General features: G+C 52.0%; 1 protein-coding gene across 6 annotated transcripts in view; it reads right to left on the reverse strand.

The window, feature by feature from the left end:
• Positions 1-20,978, reverse strand: part of Arhgef10l (Rho guanine nucleotide exchange factor 10 like) — a 145,770-nt gene that overhangs the window by 121,671 nt on the left and 3,121 nt on the right. For 2 of the 6 annotated variants that reach the window (XM_021199843.1, XM_021199839.1), the window contains exon 1: positions 11,034-11,156. The exons of 1 other annotated variant lie outside the window; for it this stretch is intronic. The gene's annotated coding sequence lies outside the window, so the exon portion shown is untranslated. Of the gene's footprint in view, positions 1-10,548; positions 10,568-11,033; positions 11,157-11,370; positions 11,494-20,978 lie in introns of those variants that run through there. 3 more of the 6 variants (XM_029539497.1, XM_029539496.1, XM_029539500.1) reach the window with 3 other exon arrangements.

Here is a 20,978-nt window from a genome sequence, read left to right on the forward strand (position 1 = left end):
GATGGCCAGCACACAGGATGGCCAGCAAACAGGATGGCCAGCACACAGGATAGCCAGCACACAGGTGGCCAGCACACAGGATGGCCAGCACACAGGATGGCCAGCACACAGGATAGCCAGCACACAGGATGGCCAGCACACAGCCTCCCTCAGCCATTTGCTTTGTTTTCTGACCCCCAGAGGAAAGTGATTATGCTTCCACTCTGTCTGTCGAGGTCCCCAGCACACACAGGGGAGGGGGGGCAGAGCTGGGTGGGTGGGAGGATGGAGGATGAAGGATGGATAGACAGGTGGGTGGGTGGGATGCATTGATTGGAGGATAGATGGTGAATGAGTGGATAGATGGGTGTGTAAATGGAAGGGTGGAACAGTGCATGGTAGATGGGTAGATGGATCAGTGCATGGATGGATTGATGGATGGATGGATGGATGGATGGGTGGGTGGGTGGGTAGATGATGGATGGATGGATGGATGGATGGATGGATGGATGGATGGATGGATGGATAAGTGAATAGCTGCATAGGTGCCAGGGCAGGTGAGTAGTAGAGAAGATAGAAGAACAAGTGGATGAAGAAATGACAGGAAGTCATCAGAAGTGTTTTGGAACTCTACTCCAACCTGGAACGTAATCGAGCTCAGATCTCCAGGAATCCCTACTGTGTCCCCAGTTTTTAGTCTGACTCCAATACCCTGCAGGCACCTGTTTCCCACCCCGCCTGAAGCCGTCTCTATGACCACCTGTGCTTATCACCCACACGTCAGGCTTTGACTGGAGACGGTTGTGTTCTCGGGGCCACCCTTCATAGATCTCAACAAATGTTTCCTGAATGAAAGACAAACAAATAAACCAAAGTCCCAGGAGCTCCACAGAACCAGGCCCAGCCAGGTCTGCTGGCCTGGGTATCTCTACAGATGCAAGTCAAGCACCCGCCTCACATGCAGAGACCTCCCCATCCGCGTGGTACCAGTGCACTAAGTACATAGCCAAGAGGAGCCTCAGGAGGCTGCGGGGTGCAAGGGCAGCTCAGAGCGGGGCCTCAAAGGGCTCCCCCTCACGTGGCAGCCACTCCACCAAACATTTCTAGCTCTGAGCATCTCGCCACCTTTTATGAGCCAGTCCCTAGACTGCAACCTTCAGACCCATCAAAGAGGCTTCCCATGCAGACTCTGGCCTGGGGCTGACCCGTGTGGTAGAGCAGTCGCCTGGCAGGCATCAGGGTAGGGATGAAAGCAGACACTGGGTTCCGACCCCAGTAGACCCCCCAGTTCCTCCCTAAGAGGTTCAGAGATGGGCACTCTTAGCCGACTGCCCAGGGCCCCACCTGACACAGACTAAGGTCAGAATTCTGGCTCGTGGGTTCTCCAGGACTTGGGACTGTCTGCTTACACCTGCCACCTTTGCAGACACTTGGCCCCGCTTAAAGAAAATCCCTGATGCAACATCCAAACCTTCTAGGAATCGCTGAGCGAGTCCTCCCTCCCGTGTCCTCCCCGCTTGACCAAATGTCGGGCCCCACCACGAGCCAGGTTGCTCAGGCCATCCCAGCCAGGGTGCAGTCACATGACCCACATTCATGGAAGTGATACCCGACAGTCAGGGTGGGGAAACAAAGGGCTGGGAGGGGGAGTCTGTGGATCGCAAGTTGTCACAGCTCATAGAGATGTCCCCAAACTCCACTGGCAATAGGTGTCAACAGTCCTGAAGAGTCATAAACAACATCTATGTGACAGGCTACTTCTCACTTGGGGAATGAGGGCATTCAGAGGTCAAGAGCAATGGGGAAAACACGGCAGAATAGTGCATATGTTAAAGTCTCTGAAAAGTCCTGCAGTGCCAGAACCTGGCAAGCGAATGGAGACAAAGAGACCGGGTGTCCCTAAGTGGACAAAAGCCCCACCCACCAAGATCCTACCCTGGTGACACGCCAGCAGACGACGACGACATGCCCAGATAAACCGGGGCTGACAGAGACTCTCAGGGTTTCGCGGGAAGGCTCCAGAGTCGCATGGGGCAGTGCTCACACCTAACGTGCACTCACCATGTGACTTTGAGCTGACTGCTCACGCTTGGCCGCTTCATCTGTACAGTGGAGATAAAGAAGCCTGTGCCTTACATACAAAGCAACTAAACCAGATAGATGGTGAGCCTCGGTCGGTGCTCGTGGTGAGCCACGGTGCTCTCGGTGCCCGTAGTGAGCCCAAGTGCCCGTGGTGGGTCGTGGTGCCCATGGTTAGGACTCCAGCCCTGTGGGCCATGTTCATGCCTCCCTGCTTTGGGGCACTAGGGGCCATGTCTTGCCCACAGAGGCTGTACTCAGAGTGGGCGGGTCCTTGAGACCTGCCTGACATCTTTTGTCATCCCACACATGAGGTGTCGGCCTGCCATCTCTGAAACACAGCTCCCCGTGGGGCCACCTCCCTCCATGGCCTCATGTAACCCGGGTTAATCGAATCCTGGACCTGACCCATGTGGTTTTCCCGGACACTCCAAGAAACTGACGCCCAGAATGCTTTCAATCCGACCAAGTAAGTGGCTCCGGGAAGGCCCACGCCCTGCTCCCCACCCCCCCAGAGGCCCCTGAGACTACAAAGACAAAGTTCAAGGCCGAAAGATCTATCCTGTGAGCCCCTCCCTGAGGTTACTCAACCTCCTGCTTCTGCCCCTGAGAAAGCATCTGTTTCATCTACCCTCTTAGGCTCTGTGACCTTGGGCAGGTTGCTTAACCTCTCTGAGTCTCTGAAACCCTCCTTCATAAAGAAAGAACTGAGCAGAGAACACGAGGAAGCAAGCTTGCAAGGTTCAGACACTGGGCTCATCCTGGGGGGAGGGGGGCTTGTACCAGCTTCAAAGGGCTTCCTGTGTCTCCTGCCCCTCTCCACCCAATAGGTCCTCGGGATGAAAATTCTGATTGTGCCATTCCCTGACCCAAACACTTGAACGGCCCCAAAGCCCTTCCAGGTGACTCGGAGGGCTCCCGTAAGTGGTCAGAGTCCTCCCGCAGAGTCCTCCCACAGGCTCTTCTTCCCTTGCTCTCCTGCCCCTCCCTCATCTGGGCTAACTCGCTACTAGCCTGCTTCTCCAGGCAGTGTCTTCCCTTTCCCCATGTCAGGTGGAGACCTGTCCGCCTCCCCCAGAGACTGAAGGTGTCCACCTCCTCCTCATCTTCGAATCTCTGCTCTGCACCTGCGCCTGTATCCAGAAGGCGCTCACTAAATAGGTGTCAGTCAGATGAGAACCACTAGACACTTCTGGCAACCTCTTGGCAAGACCGAAGGAGGTCACCAAGGTCACAGACACGGTAGCTTGGCCTGCCAGGGAGCCTCCACCCTCCCTCCCTTTACACAGCTGGGTGTTGTGGGAGCCTCTCCCGGCTACACAGCCAGAACAATGCTTGCACCTCCGACTTAGGGCTGATCTTCCCAGATCCCACACCCTAGAACTGCAGGTCAGGTTCCTCACTCACAACTGGGCTCCCAGACTCTCATGTGGCCCCTGCGCAAACCTCTAAATGTGACCTCATCCTGAACTAAATCCTGTCCCCCCCCCAAGCTATCCCCCAACTCCCTCTGCAAACTGGCTCATTCACTAACACTGCCACCAACCATGTATACAAAAGAAAAATCTACAAGTCACCTGATTCCTTCCTCCTTCCTCCCGCCCTCTGCATAAAGTCTTAGTTTGCAATTCTAGCTGATTCTATCTCAGACACATAACCCTGATCCCATGCTTATCTAAGCTCCCTGGCACAACCTGAACCTATATCCTGGTTCCCCGTGGCCCCGGGAGCCTACAGCCTCGCCCAGCGGATTGCTAAAATCTTCAAGTGACAATGGCAACTCATGGGGACTGAGGTAGGCAGAACACAGAGTATGTGTGCCAGTGTATGGTTCAAACCTTCCTGAACCCCCTCGCTGTCTCCATCCATTTATCCCCTCCACTGACTTGGAAACTATGGCCTCCCTACCCTGAGTCTGGCCCTCAGCCCTGGATATCCAGACAAATGCCTCCAAGTCGCGGCCACTCAGTACAAGAGCATCAGATAAATTCTCTGCAGACTACTCCTTGACAGCTCACAAAGGCTGGGAGGTGCGATCTAGCGGAGATCCTGAGGTTGTTGATAGCCTGCCCTGGGAAGGGACTGGGGGAGCTCAGTTTCTCCCAGTTTCTTTCCTCTTTCACAAATACTCCCACCATTACAATGCCATCCGCCATCTGCTGTGAACCCATCATCAAAGCTCAGAATGCAAAGGCACTTGTCACCAAGCCTGACAGCCTGAGTTCAGTCCCCAGGACCCAAGTAGTAGAAGAAAAGACCTGACTACCACAAATTTGTCTCCGACCTCCACAAAAGCATCAAAACACACACACACACACACACACACACACACACGCACGCACGCACGCACGCACGCACGCACTAAAGAAATTCATGTAAGGCGTAAGTAATAAGAATGTTACCTCAAAATATGTCATTCTGGTGTAAGAATTCTTTTGAGCTAAAGACCCTGAGCAAGCAGTGGGTATCGGAATGTTCTCTGCCTGCTCCCTTCTGTCTAAAAGCAGGGCCTACATTTCCCTTTGTGACTGAGACATAAATTTCCCTTAAACAGGAAGCAGAGGAATGTTGTCTGCATAAGAGGCCTACTGAACATGTGTGATGGGCGATCTTGGTGTTCAACTGAACAGATTGCAGAGAACCCTAGGAGTTCTATTTCTGCTCCACCTATGAGGGTCTTTCCGGAGAGGCTGACTGAGGAGAGAACACACACACACACACACACACACACACACACACACACACAGAGAGGAGATCATGGACCCCCCCTCCCCCATTGTGGGTGACACCATCTCAGGAGCTCAGGTTCTAGTCAGCAAGGAAAAGGATAAAATTGAGCTGAATACCAGCATCATCCCTCGGCTTCCTGACTGAGGATACAATGTAACCAGCTGCCTCTAGCTCCTGCCCGCAAGCCTTCCCACAGTGATGGACTGTGTATCTTCAAACTGGGAGCCCAAATACTGTGAGCCTTCAAACTGTGAGCCCTTCCTTCCTCAGGTGCTTTTGTCCCGTGTGTTACAGCTAACACAGCCTTGCTTCACTGCCTTTTCTAGCCCTTCCCCAGGACTGACAGCCTTCTCCCTTAGTTGGTCACTTCAATTTCATCATCCTTTGTTAACCTGGGATGTTAACTTCTTCAGGGCTCTCACTACTCCCACATGAAGCCCCAACTCAACTTTTTTTTTTTTTTTTTTTTTTTTTTTTTGGTTTTTCAAGATAGGGTTTCTCCATGCAGTCCTGGCTGTCCTGGAACTCACTCTGTAGACCAGGCTGGCCTTGAACTCAGAAATCCACCTGCCTCTGCCTCCCAAGTGCTGGGATTACAGGCATGCACCACCACTGCCCGGCCCAACTCAACTTTTAAAACTTAACATTTAAAATAAACGAATAAAGCTTTACAGGCTGGAGACAAGGCTCCTGTCTAGACCCCACAAGGCCCCAGGTCCCATCCCCAACACTGCATTAAGCAGGCATGATGGCACACACCTGACATCCCAGGACCAGGGAGGCTACAGGATCAGAAGTTCAAGGTCATTCTAGGCTAGTGAATTCAGTTCTAGACCAACATGAGCTCCAGAAGACCCTGTCTCCAAAATCTAAGTTAAATTAAAGGCAAGGCTCAACCTAGCATTCAGGAGGCTGGGGCAGCAAGATTCCTATGAGTTCAGGCACAGCCTGGGCTATATAATGAGTTTCAGGTCAACCTGAAACATAGAGTAAGACCCTGTCTCAAAAAAAAAAATTAATATCAAATAATACGTGGGGCCAGCAAGATGGCTCAGTGGGAAGTTTGTATCAAGCTGGGTGACCGGAATTCAATCACCAGGACCCACAAGGTAAGAGACAACTGACTCCTGCAAGTTGTCCTCTGCCCTTTACATGCTCAACTTAGTACACACACACATGCACACGGATACACACACATAGACACACACATGTGCATGTGTACACACAGGATAGATAGATGATAGGCAGATATAGATGAATAAATGATAGACAGGTAGATGATAGATGATAGATAGGTAAATAGATAAATAGATGATATATAAATAGATGATAGATGGAGGATAGATGATAGACAGACAGATAGATGGATAATAGATAGGTAGATGATGAACATAGATAGATGATAGATAATAGATAAATGTAATAAAAATTCATAGATCAAGCATGCATGCCTTCTCTTTATTAATCTGTCTTTTGACAGTTTAATTCTCTGGCCTCAGGACAGACCCAGTTGAAAGTGCGCAGCAGTGTTTTTCACCCACATAACAATTACCCTAAACCTCCATCCTCCCACCCCCACCCCCACCCCAGCACAGCCTGGGTACCTGTGCTTTGGTTAGGTTCCTCACCTCCTGAGCAGTCAGTGCTAAGCTTGATCTCCACTTTACAGAAGAGGAAACAAAAATCAGGCAAGCGAATTACTCCAGGGTCAAGCAGTGGGCCCTCCCCTCCAGAGCCAGCATAGACCTGGTGCACTGTGGGTTCTACGGAGCCTAGGCAAGGGGGCAGGCGAGTGGCTGCATGAGGGTGAGACACGCCACCCCGTGCAGAGGGTGAGACACGCCACCCCATGCAGAGGGTGAGACACGCCACCCCTTGCAGAGGGTGAGACACGCCACCCCGTGCAGAGGGTGAGGCACGCCACCCCGTGCAGAGGGTGAGGCACGCCACCCCGTGCAGGAGCTGGTACGGTGAAGGGTTATTTTTGGCTTCCTCCAAGTTTGTTTGTTTGTTTGTTTTTAAATGGCCATGAAATACATGTGTCATTAAAAGTAAAATGAAGGGTTGGGAGAGATGGCTCCGTGGTTAAGGGACCTGGCTGCTCTTGCAGAAGCCCCAGGTCTTGTTCCTTGGTTCCAAGTACCCACATGGCAGCTCACAACCATCTGTCACTCTCCAGTCCTAAAGGATCCCACACCCTCCCCTGACCTCCGCAGACCCACGTGGTACACATGCATGCAGGCAAACACTTACACACAAAACAAATGAATGTTTTGACAAAAATAGCCAGGTATGGGGACAAAAGCCTTTTTTCCTAGCGCTCAGAAGGCAGAGGCAAGAAGAATTCTGCATGCTCCCAACCAATCCGGTCTTCAGGGCAGCCGGGCCAGCCAAGTCTACACAGTGAGACACACACACACACACACACACACACACACAGCTCAGAAAGGAAAATAATCACAATAGAATGAACACTTGTGTGGTGAGCCGCTCAGAGGGGTCTAGGGGGATCCAGTTGGAGATGTTTTCTCTTCTCTCCAAAGACTGTTATTTTCCTACTTGATTTAACCATTGTTTTCTTATGGAAATTGAATAAGAATGGCCTCTGACAGCTCCTTCCCTCCGCCCACTTCAGACTATGAAGAGAGAAAAATATGAGGAGGAGGGTAGGGAGGAGAAGAGGGAGGGAGAGGGAGAGGAGGAGGAGGGGGAGGAGGGGGAGGAGAAGGAAGAGAAAGATGAAGAGGTTGAGGAGTAAGAGGAAGGTGAGGAGGAAGAGGAGGTGAAGAGGAGAAGGGGGAGGAGGAAGGTGAAGAGTGAGGAGGAAGAGGAGGGAGAGGAGGGTAAAGAGGAAGAGGAGGGGGAGGAGGGAGGATAAGGAAGAGTAGGGAGATGAGGAAGAGGAGGGTGAAAAGGAGGAGGAGGGTGAAGAGGAGGAGAGGGAGGAGGAGGAGGAAGAGGTGGCTGGAATTCAGGATGCATACCAAGCAGGGGCCTTCCGGGATGGACTTTCACTGAGAAGCACTGAGGAAGAAGGGCTCGCCTTAGGTTCCCCTTGAGCGGAAGGATGCCCGAGAAACTAGGCAAATCCAGAAGAAGGCCTGATAGGTTTTCTTCATGGATGCCCAGGAAACCCCAAAAACCATCTTAGACCTGAGGAAGGTCTGCTATGCCGCTGCTCTGCCACAGACCTGGAGACCCGATGCCAGAGCCACACTGAAGCCCAGTTGCGTCTGCTACTGAACCTCTGCGGATACGGCCCCACGGCTGTTCCTTTTCTGTGTTGTTCTCCACACATTGCTCCACCACAGTCAGCCACGGTGTCCGTGTCCTGGTGGGGACCGTGTTAAAGGACCGGTTTGAACATCTGTAGAACTCAGCAATGCATTCTGTGTGTTGACGTAGCCAACCCCAGCAGCCACAGTCCAGGACCCGGCCCAGCCTCAGTAAGCTGTCATTCCTGAAGCCCAAACCATCCAAAAGCAAGCCAACTCCTCTCCCTCATGTGGTCCCAGAATCTGTGCAGGTGGGACATGGTCACCAGTGCCTAAGCCACCCTCGGGCAGCTTCGGCCACAAACCATGAGATCCCTGACTTGTCACCTGGACATCTTGCTCTGCTTCTCAGTGCCCCTGTTCCTGGTCAAGCTCCTCTCAATAAATGAAGTCTCCTCGCGCCATCCCTCTCCCCTTCTCCTCTGAAACAGGATCTGGCTGGCCTGAACTCACCTCATAGACAAAGCTGGCCTCAGATTCCCAGAGATCCACCTGCAAGTGTTGGGATTCAGGCGCGCATCACCACACCTGGCCCTAACTCACAAATTTTTAATCTTTGTACAAAGGTGTTTCTGTGTGTATGTAGGTTATATATGTGATCATACGTGTGAAGGCAGGCACGCACATGCCACAGCATATGTGGAGATCGGAGGACAACTTCAAATGTGGCCCTCATCCTACACTTTGTTTGAGACGGGGTCTACTGCTTCGGATACTATATACCAGGCTAACTGGCCTCCCAAACCTTGCCTGCCTCCCTCTACCTCTCACATGGGTTCTGAGGATTCGAACTCAGATCCTTAGATCGGGGCAGCAAGTGCTTTACCCCCTGAGCCATCCCCCCTGCCCGACCTCCCTCATGACTGAATAATGGCTGTTTAACAGTCAGCTCCTGAATCTTAGCCACCAGCTGAGCTCTCACGCATCAAAACACACTAAGTCCGGCACAGCACTGCCCAGACAGAGCATTGCACAAACCCCTAAGGACAGACAGACAATCCCTGTCTGTCTGAGGACACCAGACAAGAAGCTGGGCCTGTAGTCTAGGGAGATGGCAAGAGAGCCCTAGAACACTCACTGTTTTTGAGTTTGAATCTGCCTGGACTGGCCAGACAGAGACTCCTTGGCCCCATGGGGCAGGGAGAGAATACAGAGGTGCTGCAGACCAGCTGCAAAGGCCCGCGAGGACGGAGTTAGGAAGCCCTGGCTGGATCCAGGCTCCTCCACTAACTTAGCCTCAGGCGGCCACTTCCCTGAGGCTGCTCAGCCTCCTCATCTGTTAAACAGATTGTCTTCCCTGCCTAATTACCAGGGTTGTTGTCAAACAAGAGATAGTGGCTGGCTGTGAACTACAATATAAACCTAAGCTGTTATTAGCAGTCTATATAACCACCCTCTTGGTCTTTTCAAGTTGATCTAAGAAGAGTATGATCCTGCAACTCTGTACCTTCCTCCTGTAGGAGCTTCCAGGGCTCAGAGCTCCCGCCCAGCCCTCCAATGATACTAGGTCTGGGCAGAGACCCTCCCTCTTCCCACAGCCTCCCACCCAGGTACCCGAGGAGCCCAGCAGATTTCCCCTGTGTGTTGGTTGGTTGTCGAACAAGAGATGGAGCCCAGGGCCTTGCACATGCCAGACAGTGTTCTACCCCTGAGTGACCTCCTCAGCCTCCCAACGGTAAAACTTAAAGAAGCAAAACATAGGCACCACCAGTTTCCGGCATCTATTAATTGAGCATCTACTATGTGCCAGGCAGCGTTGCAGGCTGGTGACCAAGAACAGACATAGCCACTACATCCAGAGCCTTCCAGAGGTAAGGAGCCTCTCTACCTGAGACAAGAATGCTAAGAGCATGGGGAAAACCTGCCTGGCTTGCTGGAAAGGAGGTACCCCGAAAGGAGAACTGGAAGCAGTGAGGAGGTATGGAACCTGTTTGTAGAGGAAGCAAGGGTTGGGAACTGGGGCATACAATGAAAGGGAAGGTACCAGCCTCAGGCAGACAGCTGGGACGGAGGTGCAGCCTGGTAAAAGACAAGGGGTCCTGAGCTTTGCCTGAGATCTCCAGGCTGTGCCCTCCTCGCTCCTCTGTGGAAGCCCATGCTGTGTGGTTCAGCTCACAGCCAAACCCATCGGACTGCCTGCAGGGCAGGGCCTTATGTACTAATGAGCCTGCACAACCTGCTCTCTTCCATTCAGCCAAAGAGGAACAGATGGGACCTGGGGCAGGCTGGGCAGGGGTTTCCCCATGGGGACTCCAAGGCCTCTGAAGCAAACACTGAGATCCGAAGCCCCTCAGAAATGAGATTGTCCACCCAGTACCATCTCCCCCCACTTTGGGCCGAGATGGGGTCCTCCGGCTCCTGTGTCCAAATGACTCTCACGCTCAGGAACACAGAGAGATCTAGCCCCTCCCCCACCTGGCTCCCCCTCCCAAGCCACCCCCTGAAAACTGATCGCCACCATGTACAGAACCCACTGGACTCATACCTGTCTTCCCAGCGCTCATACCTCTCACCCAGGGCTCTGTGCCCATGGCCTGCCGCTGACGCCTCCCACACCCCACTCCTGCGGGAGACCTGGCTGTCCTGCCTTTGGGCAAGGGCTCAAGATGGGAGAGACTGACTCAGACAGAAGCCATCCCGTGTTACCCGACTTCATGCAATCGGGGGACCCCACAACACCGAATCACAGTGTAAGGATGGGGAAAGTATGGGGGGAGGGGGGATGTCCAGAAGAGAGAGAGAGAGAGAGAGAGAGAGAGAGAGAGAGAGAGAGAGAGAGAGAGAGGCAGAGGCACAAAGGCCGGTCAGGACTCAGACGGAGGGACATTCAAGGGGCACAGAAGGACGCGACCACACAGAGGGACCCGCGCACACAGAACTGGGGACCTGGGAGAGCCGGACACACAAAGCGGCCGCGGAACCTGGGAGCCCGGGAGCCCGGGGACCCGGGCCTGGGCGCCGCGCACTCACCGTCCCCGCTGCTCACAAAGGCTCCGCGCCACCGCGCCTCCCGCTCCTGCCGCGGGCGCCGGTGGCCGGGCCGAGCCCCGCGCCCCACTGCAGCCCCGGCCCGCGGCCTGCAGCCGCCTCACGGCCCGCCCCGCCCTCCCGGTCCCGGGGCGCGCGGCTGAGGTCACCGCTTAACCCCTGGTGGCCTGGCTTGCACGCAGCTCCACCTCCCAGCTCCCCCAACAGTGATCCTGGAGGGGGCGGGGCTCGGCTCTCCCTCCCCCCCCATCCTCCTCCCTCTTCGGGAAACTGAGGCTAGGGGTAGAGGGACTCCAGGCGACACAAGGGACACACACACCTCCGCCTTCCAGATCTGGCACCGGGAGCCCCTCCACACCACTGGGCCTCTCCTCTGCAGCCCTGGGAAAGAGTCTGAAGACACCAGGCTCCTTTAAATTCCCCCAGCATGATCTGGAGTTCCCTGCAATGGGCAAAGGGTGCCAGGGCCTGTCCTTAAAGAAATTGAGACCAGTGATGTGTCTCCATGCATATACTAGGCCCCTTGTGGCTGTCCTTCATCCATAGGGGTTGGATGCAGCCTGGCAGCCCCATTTCCCAGTGAGGCTCAAAAATGGGAGTCGTTCGCCTAAGGCTCCCCCCCCCCCCNCCCCAACAAGGAGGGGCAAAGCCTACTCCTAGCTTTCCATCCTGACTTGTCTCAGGGCTTCCAAGTGCTGGCTACTCCCTCCCAAGATCCCAGAGAGGGCCTCCGGATATGATGTAACTAATTACAGTTATCGGGTCACTAATTAAGATTATCTGTTGTTGTTAAACACTGCCAGTCACCTCTCTACATGAGAGGCAATTCACACTCAGGCTTATCAGCAATTACTCCTGGGTTACCAGTCATGTCTGAAGGGTTCAAGTGCAAAGCAGAGGTGGAGATCATTGCCCAACTGTGTTTGGGACCTCAAAGCTGGCAGAAAGGTATTTTGGTGGTGGCAATGGTGTGTGTGTGTGTGTGTGTGAGAGAGAGAGGGGGGGGGGTTGTGCTGGTGTGAGGTATCTTCCTCCATCATTCTCCACTCTCTTTTTAAAAGATAGTGTTCTGGTTTTAAGTATGTATAGATGTGTATGGGTCTGTGAAGTGCCCACAGAGGCCGTGGGTGTCAGATCCCTGGGGCTGGAGTTACCAGCCATTGTGAAGCTTACAGCACGGGTTCCTCCTGAGAATCAAACTCAGGTCCCACAGAGAGCCTTTAGTTTATTTTATTGATGGGAGTGGGGGAGTCTTCACTCCACCTGGAGCTTGCCAGTTTGACTAGATTGGCTGGCCAGTGAGTGCTAGCAATCCTCCTGCCTCACAGTGCCAGACGTCCAGGATCCTGGCTGACCAGCTTTCTCTTCTTTTGTTAAGATTTATTTACTTATTTTATGAAGAGGGCATCGGATTCCTTTACAGATGCTTGTGAGCCACCATGTGGATGTGCTGGGATTTGAACTCAGGACCTCTGGAAGAGCAGTCAGTGCTCCTACCCACTGAGCCATCTCTCCAGCCCCATCAGCCTGTGTTTTCTGATTTCCTTTGTTTTCAAAGCACTTAACTCACTGTGTTGCCCTTTTAGGCCCTTGATTGTTTGTTTGTTTGTTTGTTTGTTTGTTTGTTTGTTTGTTTGTTTTTAAATACCCTCTGTTGGGGCTAGGGAGATAAGTCGATGGTTAAGAGCACTTGTTGCTCTTGCAGAAGACCTGGATTCAATTCCCAGCACCCACCTGGGAAGTGTACTCACATACATAAAATAAATTAATAAATCTTTCAGCAGAACAGTAGTGGTGCACACCTTTAATCCCAACACTTGGGAGGCAGAGGCAGGCAGATTTCTGAGTTTGAGGTCAGCCTGGTCTACAGAGTGAGTTCTAGGACTACCAGGGCTACACAGAGAAACCCTGTCTCGGGGTCCAGGGGGTGGGGGGGCAACAGAGCCAGGCACGTGCCCTGGACCCCTGTTCTCAGCCTTTCAGTATCTGTTCCAGGCTCAATGAGGCTCTTGAGTCTCCCATCCCCTCCCAGAACCACACCAAGACTCCCCAGGAAGCCAGCCTTGCACTCTCAACACTGTGAACAGGATGCTGATCTGAACTCTCTTTACCTGGCGGGTGAGCACTGAGGTCCAGGCTCAAAGGCAGAGGTCACATTCTGGGTCCCCCTTGTGCTCCCTCCGGAGCTCTGCGCAAGGTAGAAGCACCCTGAACCCTTGGGGATTTCATGGATTCCACGTGGGCACCCCCAAACCCTCATCCACTGAACCCCCTGAGGCTCTGAGAAAACAGAGTAGCCTCAGCTTGCTCTCCCCACAGTCCCTCGCAGTTGCTGTGAACTGGTGGCCAAAACTTGATCACTGGGAGCTTGGCCGTAAAAAGCCGGAGCTCCAAATACAGCCAGGAGCTGGTGATGCCCGGGTCATGTTCCCTATGGCCATGTTCTGCTGGGGACTGGCCCCTTCAACACGAGCATGTTCCCCCCACCCCCAACCCCAGCCAACCCTCTCTTGCAGCCCAGTGCACCCTTGACGCCAAGGCCCGTCCCCCGTGACTTAGCATTTTAACGTCACCATCCCTCGGCTCCCTACTTTTGCCATAGTCATATCTGGAGTAGTTAGTTCATGCTTGACAAAAATATGAGCCCCAGCTCTCACAAGCCGGCGTCAGCACAGCCCTCTGCCTTCTTCCTCCCCGTCACCTCTCCCTAGACATTCACCTACCTCTTCCCTCCCTCCTCCAGCTCCATATTCTTTTTTATTTATTTTTTGGTTTGTTTGAGGCAAGATTTCTCTACATGGTCCTGGCTGGCCTGGAACTCGCTATGTAGACCACACTGGCCTCAAACTCACAGAGATCCCCCTGCCTCAGCCATTTGAGTATTGAAATTAAAGGTGTGCACCACCACTCCCAGCATTTCAGATTTATGAAGCAGGATCGCACTATGTAGCCCTGGCTGACTTAGAACTCACTATATAGACCAGGCTGACTTCGAACACACAGATCTGCCTGCCTCTGCTTCCCAAGTGCTGGGACTGGCGTTCCCCCCAACCTCCATTCCTTTTGTGGGGGAAAAACTGTCCATCAGACACACGTTTCTGCTGCAGTGGCTTCTGTCCTAGGTGTTGGACATGCACCACCTCACCTGGTTCATTTTTTTTTATTATTTTTATTTTTTGAGGGGGGGTTCAGTTGGTTGGATTTTTTTGATCTCACTATACAGCACAGGGTGACCTTGAACTCACATCATTGCCTCTACCTCGAGGTCTCCTAGGTGTTATGATTACTGTGTGAGACCCTAGGAGCAGCTGTTGCAGTCTGCATCTAAGCTCACTGCAGAGATGGTGTGCAAGGGATGTCTCCGGCCCTTTGTTCTTGCTGTCTCTGCACCTGGTTACTCCATGACACACGGGACACTAACAGCTTCTTATTATGTGACTTCTTTGTTCTGCTTGCTTGACTGTTTTGTTTTCTTTTGTTTTGTTTGAGACAACGTCTTGTGTAGCCCAGGCTAGCCTTGAGCTCAAGATACTCCTGCCTCTGCCTCTTAGACCCTGGGGCGGCAAGCATGCGCCAGTATACCTTACTTTGCTTTAGTGTTATGAGCCCCGATCCTATTTTATGTCACTCGAGCTGATCTTGAACTTGGTCCTCCTGCCTCAGCCTCTCGGGTCCTAGAATCATAGGCAGGCTTGGAGACTACTCTCTGGTCACCTCTATATCAACAGCTGTTCTCAAATGACTCTTTCCTCTACCCCCTGCCTGGGAGTTCCTCGGCTCCCAAGCATCCTGAAGTCTTCTCTAGACACAGCAAAGAAGATGCTGTCATAACCTGCCCTAGATATAGTTTCTGGAGTCGGGCAGGGCACCCTCCCAACACCTAGGACAGGAGCCGCTGCGGCAGAAACACATGTCTGATGGACAGTTGAGCCCCTGGGTTTCAATAACCACAAAAGGAGTGGGGGCAGGGGTGGGGGGACAGTCTGAGGACTAGAGAGATGGCTCAGTGTTTAGGACACTGGCTGTGCTCAATTCCCAGCGCCCACATGGCAGCTCACAACGGTCTGTAACTCTAGTTCCAGGGCACCCTCACACAGACATGCAGGCAAAATACCAACTGCACATGAAATAAAAATATGCTAATTAAAATTAAAAAAGGTCTGAGAATGTTTCCATATTCCAGAACATTGAATTAACCAGAATCACCCACTAAGCATGCCTCCTGGGGGATTTTTCATGTAAGTGGCTCTTAACAGAAGATTCACGGAGGTTCATGAAGGTTCGGTCATGCAAGATCTGCCTCTCTTTCACCCTGAGCTTGGGAGGAATGCAGGAAGGAGTGGACAAGGACAGGGGCTGGGTTCCTCTTTGACTAAAAAAAAACAAAAAACAAACAAACAAACAAAAAACAAAAACGCCCACATGATTTGCCCAAGGTCGATAAACAGACGGGTATCAAAGCCAAGAGGAGACAGGGGTCCTGCTTCTGCCTCCTACTGTGAATCCCAAGATCAGTCCCACCTCATCATAGATCAAGAAGAACCTGCAAGATGGCTCACTACGTAAGGGTCTTACCTCTAAACTGATCGCCTTGAGTAGCGTCCCTAAAGCCCACAGGTGGAAAATGAGAACCAGTCCCCACAGGTTGTCCTCAGACATGTATGCCCTCCATACATGCGCCACGGCACACTCACACTCACAGACATATAAAAAATAAATAGCTGCACAGGCTGGACCTGGTGATACTCACCAATCCCAGCACTTGGGAGGGAGAGGCAGGCAAATCTCTGTGAGTCAGCTGAAGGCCAGCCTGGTCTCCAGAGTGAGCTCCAGGCTAGCTGAGGCTACTTAGTGAGAACCTGTCTCCAAACAAACGAACCAAAACAAACGAACAAACCAAGAAAGCAAAGATAAGAAAATGAGTGGATGAGGAAGTGAACTTCCACAACCCAGCAACCACCCTCCCACAGCATCCTGAACAAGGGTGCACAGGAAGCCCTTCTGTCCCGGTGACGAGACTGAGACCCAATCCCAAGCAGGCATCTTCTACAGAGCCTGAGTCCCATCTCAATCACATTAAAACATGTTTCTGTCCAGCCCCCTGCCCAGTTCAGCTGTACAGGCAAGGAAACAAACAGACGAGCAAGCATTATAACAGCTTACGTTCCACAGTGGACTACCAGGTCAACACGCTGTAAAGAAATAAAAAAAGAATAAGTTGAAGTTCAAGGTCTCAAGCACTTCCCCAAACAATGCTTGTTAACCCTAAAAGGGAAGAAAGCGATTTCACAGCAGATGTACCCGGGTGTTCAGGTAGCACTAATGGGACCAGGAGCAGGGTATTTGGACCGCTCGAGCTGCCTCGGGTGACCACAGAGGACGCAGCACCCCTTCCTTCTCAGGACCCCTGACAAATGCAGTCAGGAGCAGAAAGCCAGAATAAGAGGCGTTCTCTTCGAAGCATTTTGTTTTGTTTTGTTTTGAGACGGGGTCTCATATAACTCAAGCTATCCTGAGCTCACCCTAAAGCCTCAAACAGCCTCCGACGTCTAATCCCCTGCCTCCACCTTCCAAGCATGAGCTGCTGTGTCTAGTTTATGGAGTCCTGGGTATCAAACCCAGGGTTTTCTGCACGTTAGGCGAGTGTACTCTACCAATTGAGCCACATACCCTCCTGTCTATCCTTCCTTCCTTTCTTCCTTCCTTCCTTCCTTCCTTCCTTCCTTCCTTCCTTCCTTCCTTCCTTTCTTTCTAGTAAGAGCCTTGCTGTATAGCCTCAACTGGCCTGGAGCTTGGCAGAGTCCTCCTGCCTCTGTCTGGGATCATAACCCTGCTCCACCACACCCTGCATATACTTCATGGGTCTGGGATTTCCATTGCCCCTCTCGCCTCAGGCTCTCAAGTGTTGGCATCACAAATATGTACTGCCAGACTTGGTCCCCACTGTCTTTTAAAGTGCCAAGGTCACCAATATCAAGGACAGGCGGAAGAAACTTCCAAAGCTGAAGGAAATTGAAGAGAATTGACAGCTAAAAACATCTTATGATTCAGAACTCAAGGCTTCTCTTACGAAAACCATTGTTAGACAACTGGAAAATCTTGATTATGGCTTGAGGATTAGAGCACCGTAAGGTATCATGGGAACTTCCTGATTCGGCGAGCCTTGAGGGATAGTATCCTTGTGAGCAGGAAGCAAAGTCCAGTGCCCAGGGTGAAAGACCATGGAGCCAGCAGCTTCCTCTCCAACCTGGGACAGGGGCAGCGGGTGGGAAGTGGGATCATATCGGACTTGCAACTTTTCTGAATATTTGGGGTCATTTACAAATTCAGACAAGGCTGGCAAGATGGCTCAGGAGTAAATATGCATATAATGAAAGGCTGGTGAGCCACGACTGATCCCTGAATCCCACAGCGGAAGGGGAAAACCAACTCCCAAAAGTTGTCCTCTGTCCTCCTCATGTGTCACACACACACACACACACACACACACACATCACATACACACACAGACACAAACATCTCACAGACATGTGTATACACACACATCTCACAGACATGCATATACACATACATCTCACAGACACACATACACACACACACACATCTCACAGGCACATATACACATATACACACACACACACATCTCATAGGCACACATACACATATACACACACATCTCACAGACACACAGACACATATACACACATCACATAGACATACATACACGTAGACACATAGACACACATCTCACAGACACACATACACATATACACACATCACACAGACACATATATATACACAGACATACATCTCACAGACACATATACACATATACACACACATCTCACAGACACATACACACACACATCTCACAGACACACACACTCATATATACACATACATACACACACACACATCACACAGACACACTCATATACACATCTCACAGACACATACACATATAGACACACACTCATATATACACATATACATATACACACACATCACACAGACACACTCATATATACACACATACACATATGTGCACACACATCACACAGACACACACATATACATACACATCACACACAGAGAGAGATACACATAAATAAAATTTAGGGAAAAGGTCAGATGACTCATTCCAAACAAGTTTCTTCCTTCTCTTGGTCTCAGCTCCAATACCTAGACGTAACACAGCACATACCTTTCCTAGAGTCATGGCCTGACCCTCACCATCTTAAACAGAGCAGCTTCAGTCACAGCACAGGGCTCTCACAGGATCCAGCCTACTTAACACGTTCTCAGCCGGGCGTGGTGGCGCACGCCTTTAATCCCAGCACTCGGGAGGTAGAGGCAGGTGGATTTCTGAGTTCAAGGCCAGCCTGGTCTACAGAGTGAGTTCCAGGACAGCCAAGGCTATACAGAGAAACCCTGTCTCGGAAAAAAAACCAACCAAACAAACAAACAAAAACACATTCTCTGTCAAACAGTGGGGAGGCAGGGCAGCAGAGCCTCACCTGAGACTACAGCTGTGCCCTGCCTCCCTCCCTCTGCCTCGTGCCCACCCCTCCCAGCTGCACATCATTCTGCCTCCACTACTGAGGTCTCCCGGATGCTATTGTACCCAGAGAGAGGATTGACTAGGCTTCAGGACTCAGCCTTCGGGTCGCTGCCACCCACTCCTGAACTGGACTTACGTGGAAATGTTTCTTTGGTCTGTAATTGGTGCCATGTCTGGAGTGAACAGACATTTGGTCACATCTCCCCAGGAAAAGTCACATGACAGGCCAGTGGTTGCTTTTTTGTTTGTTTCTTCCTCCAGTTGTTTTGTTTTGCCAGACAGGGTCTTACACCATAGCCCCAATTGCCTTCCAACTCCAGGCAATCCTCCTGTCTCAGCCTCCCAAGAGCTAGGATTACAACTATGCGCCCCCAAACCCAGCACAAACCCTGACATTTTACAGAACTATGTGATTTCCTTCATTTATCTTGCATGTATATGGTGTGTGCATGTATATGGATGCGTGGTGTATGTGTGTACATACATGCGTGCATGAGGGCACTTGCCTGTACATGCCTGTGCAGAAGCCAGAGGTTCCTCAACCGTCTTCATATGGTGTCTTGGTTTTGTAGTTGAGGCTGGCCTCACTATGTAACCCTGTCTTGCCTAGAACTTGCTGTGTAGACCAGGCTAGCCTCAAAGTCACAGAGTCCTGTACCCTTACCCCTGACTCCCACATCACACACCAAAATAGTCTTGAACGCACTATGAAAGCCTTGGTTGGCAGAGAAAGCACCAAACCCAGCCCCCTGCCCTATTCCCGTGGTAATGGGGCCTCCAATGAGCCTGACCCTGGAGCCGCCTCCTCCCGGCACAGTAGGTCAGATGGGATGGTGGCCACTTGACCCACACTGAGCCCATTGGCTGGTTGTTCCCAGGAATGTGGAATTAGAGAGCCAAAAGGCTGAGCTGGAAAAATGACCACAAAGATTCTCATAGCACAGTTCATTGTTCATATTGTTTAAAACAAAACAAAACAAAACAAAAAAAAACCACAGCCAAGTTCAGGCCAAGGTTCTAAGAGAAAAATAGAAAGATAGAAAGTTGGAGATGTAGCTCAGGTGTGTGGCTTAGCTGCCAGAGGGCATGCCTCCCCAGTGTGCCCCAAGCCCTGGGTTCAGTGCCCAGCATCATATAAGCCAGGAGCGGCACACTACTGTAATCCCAGCATTCGGAAAACAGAGGCAGCAGAACAGAAGTTCAAGGTCCTTTTGACTCTGTAGTGAGTACAGTGGGTAGCTTGGGCTACATGAGCCTCCAAACAAACCAACAACAAACAAGCATAGATAAAAATAATGATAAGGATAATAGCATAGCGGTGTCTCTCTGCTTCACGCTGCGTGGACGCTTGTGTGTATGAATGTACCCACCCCAGCCCCCCAGATACCCTCTAAAGAACTTTATTCACACTTTACAGTTGTTGAGGCTGTAGCACAAAGTCTGTCCAGGTCCAGACTTCCATTCCTAATGCCGTGAGCCCCACACTGTCACCGGCCCCTCCCGAGGGCATCTTTACCTCTTGACTCAAAGCAGCCTGTGACAAGTGTTCCTTGTGCCCTGGCCACTGTCCCCATGCAGGGTGAGGGGAACACCTGACTGTCACACAAGAGAGACCCTGTTAAGGTCCAAGAGACTCTGCTTCTGCCTTTCTGTGTCTGCCAAGGGGCAAAGGTGAAAGGTCACCTTAGAGTAAGTATGAACCAGGGGCCTCAGAGGTGGATATAAGGATACTTGGAACCTCTTCCCACCAACCCAACGCCACAGGCCCATGTGTCTAGAAACCCTACTTCACCTACAGCCTCGCAGGAGGAGCAGAGGGAGCCCCGGGGCCTCTGGGAAGGGGTTATGTGGCTCTGCCCGGGGCCTGGGCACACAGCCAGAGAGGACAGGAGGCAAGGTCTTTTCCTCAGGGCATCAGGTTACCACCAGCTCGGAGTTGCCAGTCAGCTGACAGAGCCCAGAGCCTGACAGAGAAGCCACCGCAGGGCTGAAGGGACAGGGTGAGGGGACACTGCTGAGAAAGGAAGAGCAAGGGAGCCAGGGACAGAGTGGGCCCAGCCAGGGGACGGGGCCCAGACACAAGGTCTCCAGAAGGGGACAACCTCAGCTGGGGAGGACGGTCAGCAGCTGCCAGGCTTCAGTGACACTGGGCACAGTTATGGCCTGGCACCAGCCCCAGAAACCTCCATTGTTCCCGGTTTCACCACGCGGGGCTGGGACTCTCTCTCCCAGCTCCCTGGTCCCCAGATGAAAGACGCTTTCTAAGAGTCGTAAAACTGTGCCCCCTCGGAACAATGGGCCCTTCTGTGGCTGCACCCTCCTCATAAACTCCCAACAGCAGCACCCAAGAAGCTGCAGGGCCCCGG

The sequence above is a fragment of the Mus pahari genome, chromosome 6, assembly GCF_900095145.1.
Source record: "Mus pahari chromosome 6, PAHARI_EIJ_v1.1, whole genome shotgun sequence".
Lineage (NCBI taxonomy): Eukaryota > Metazoa > Chordata > Mammalia > Rodentia > Muridae > Mus > Mus pahari.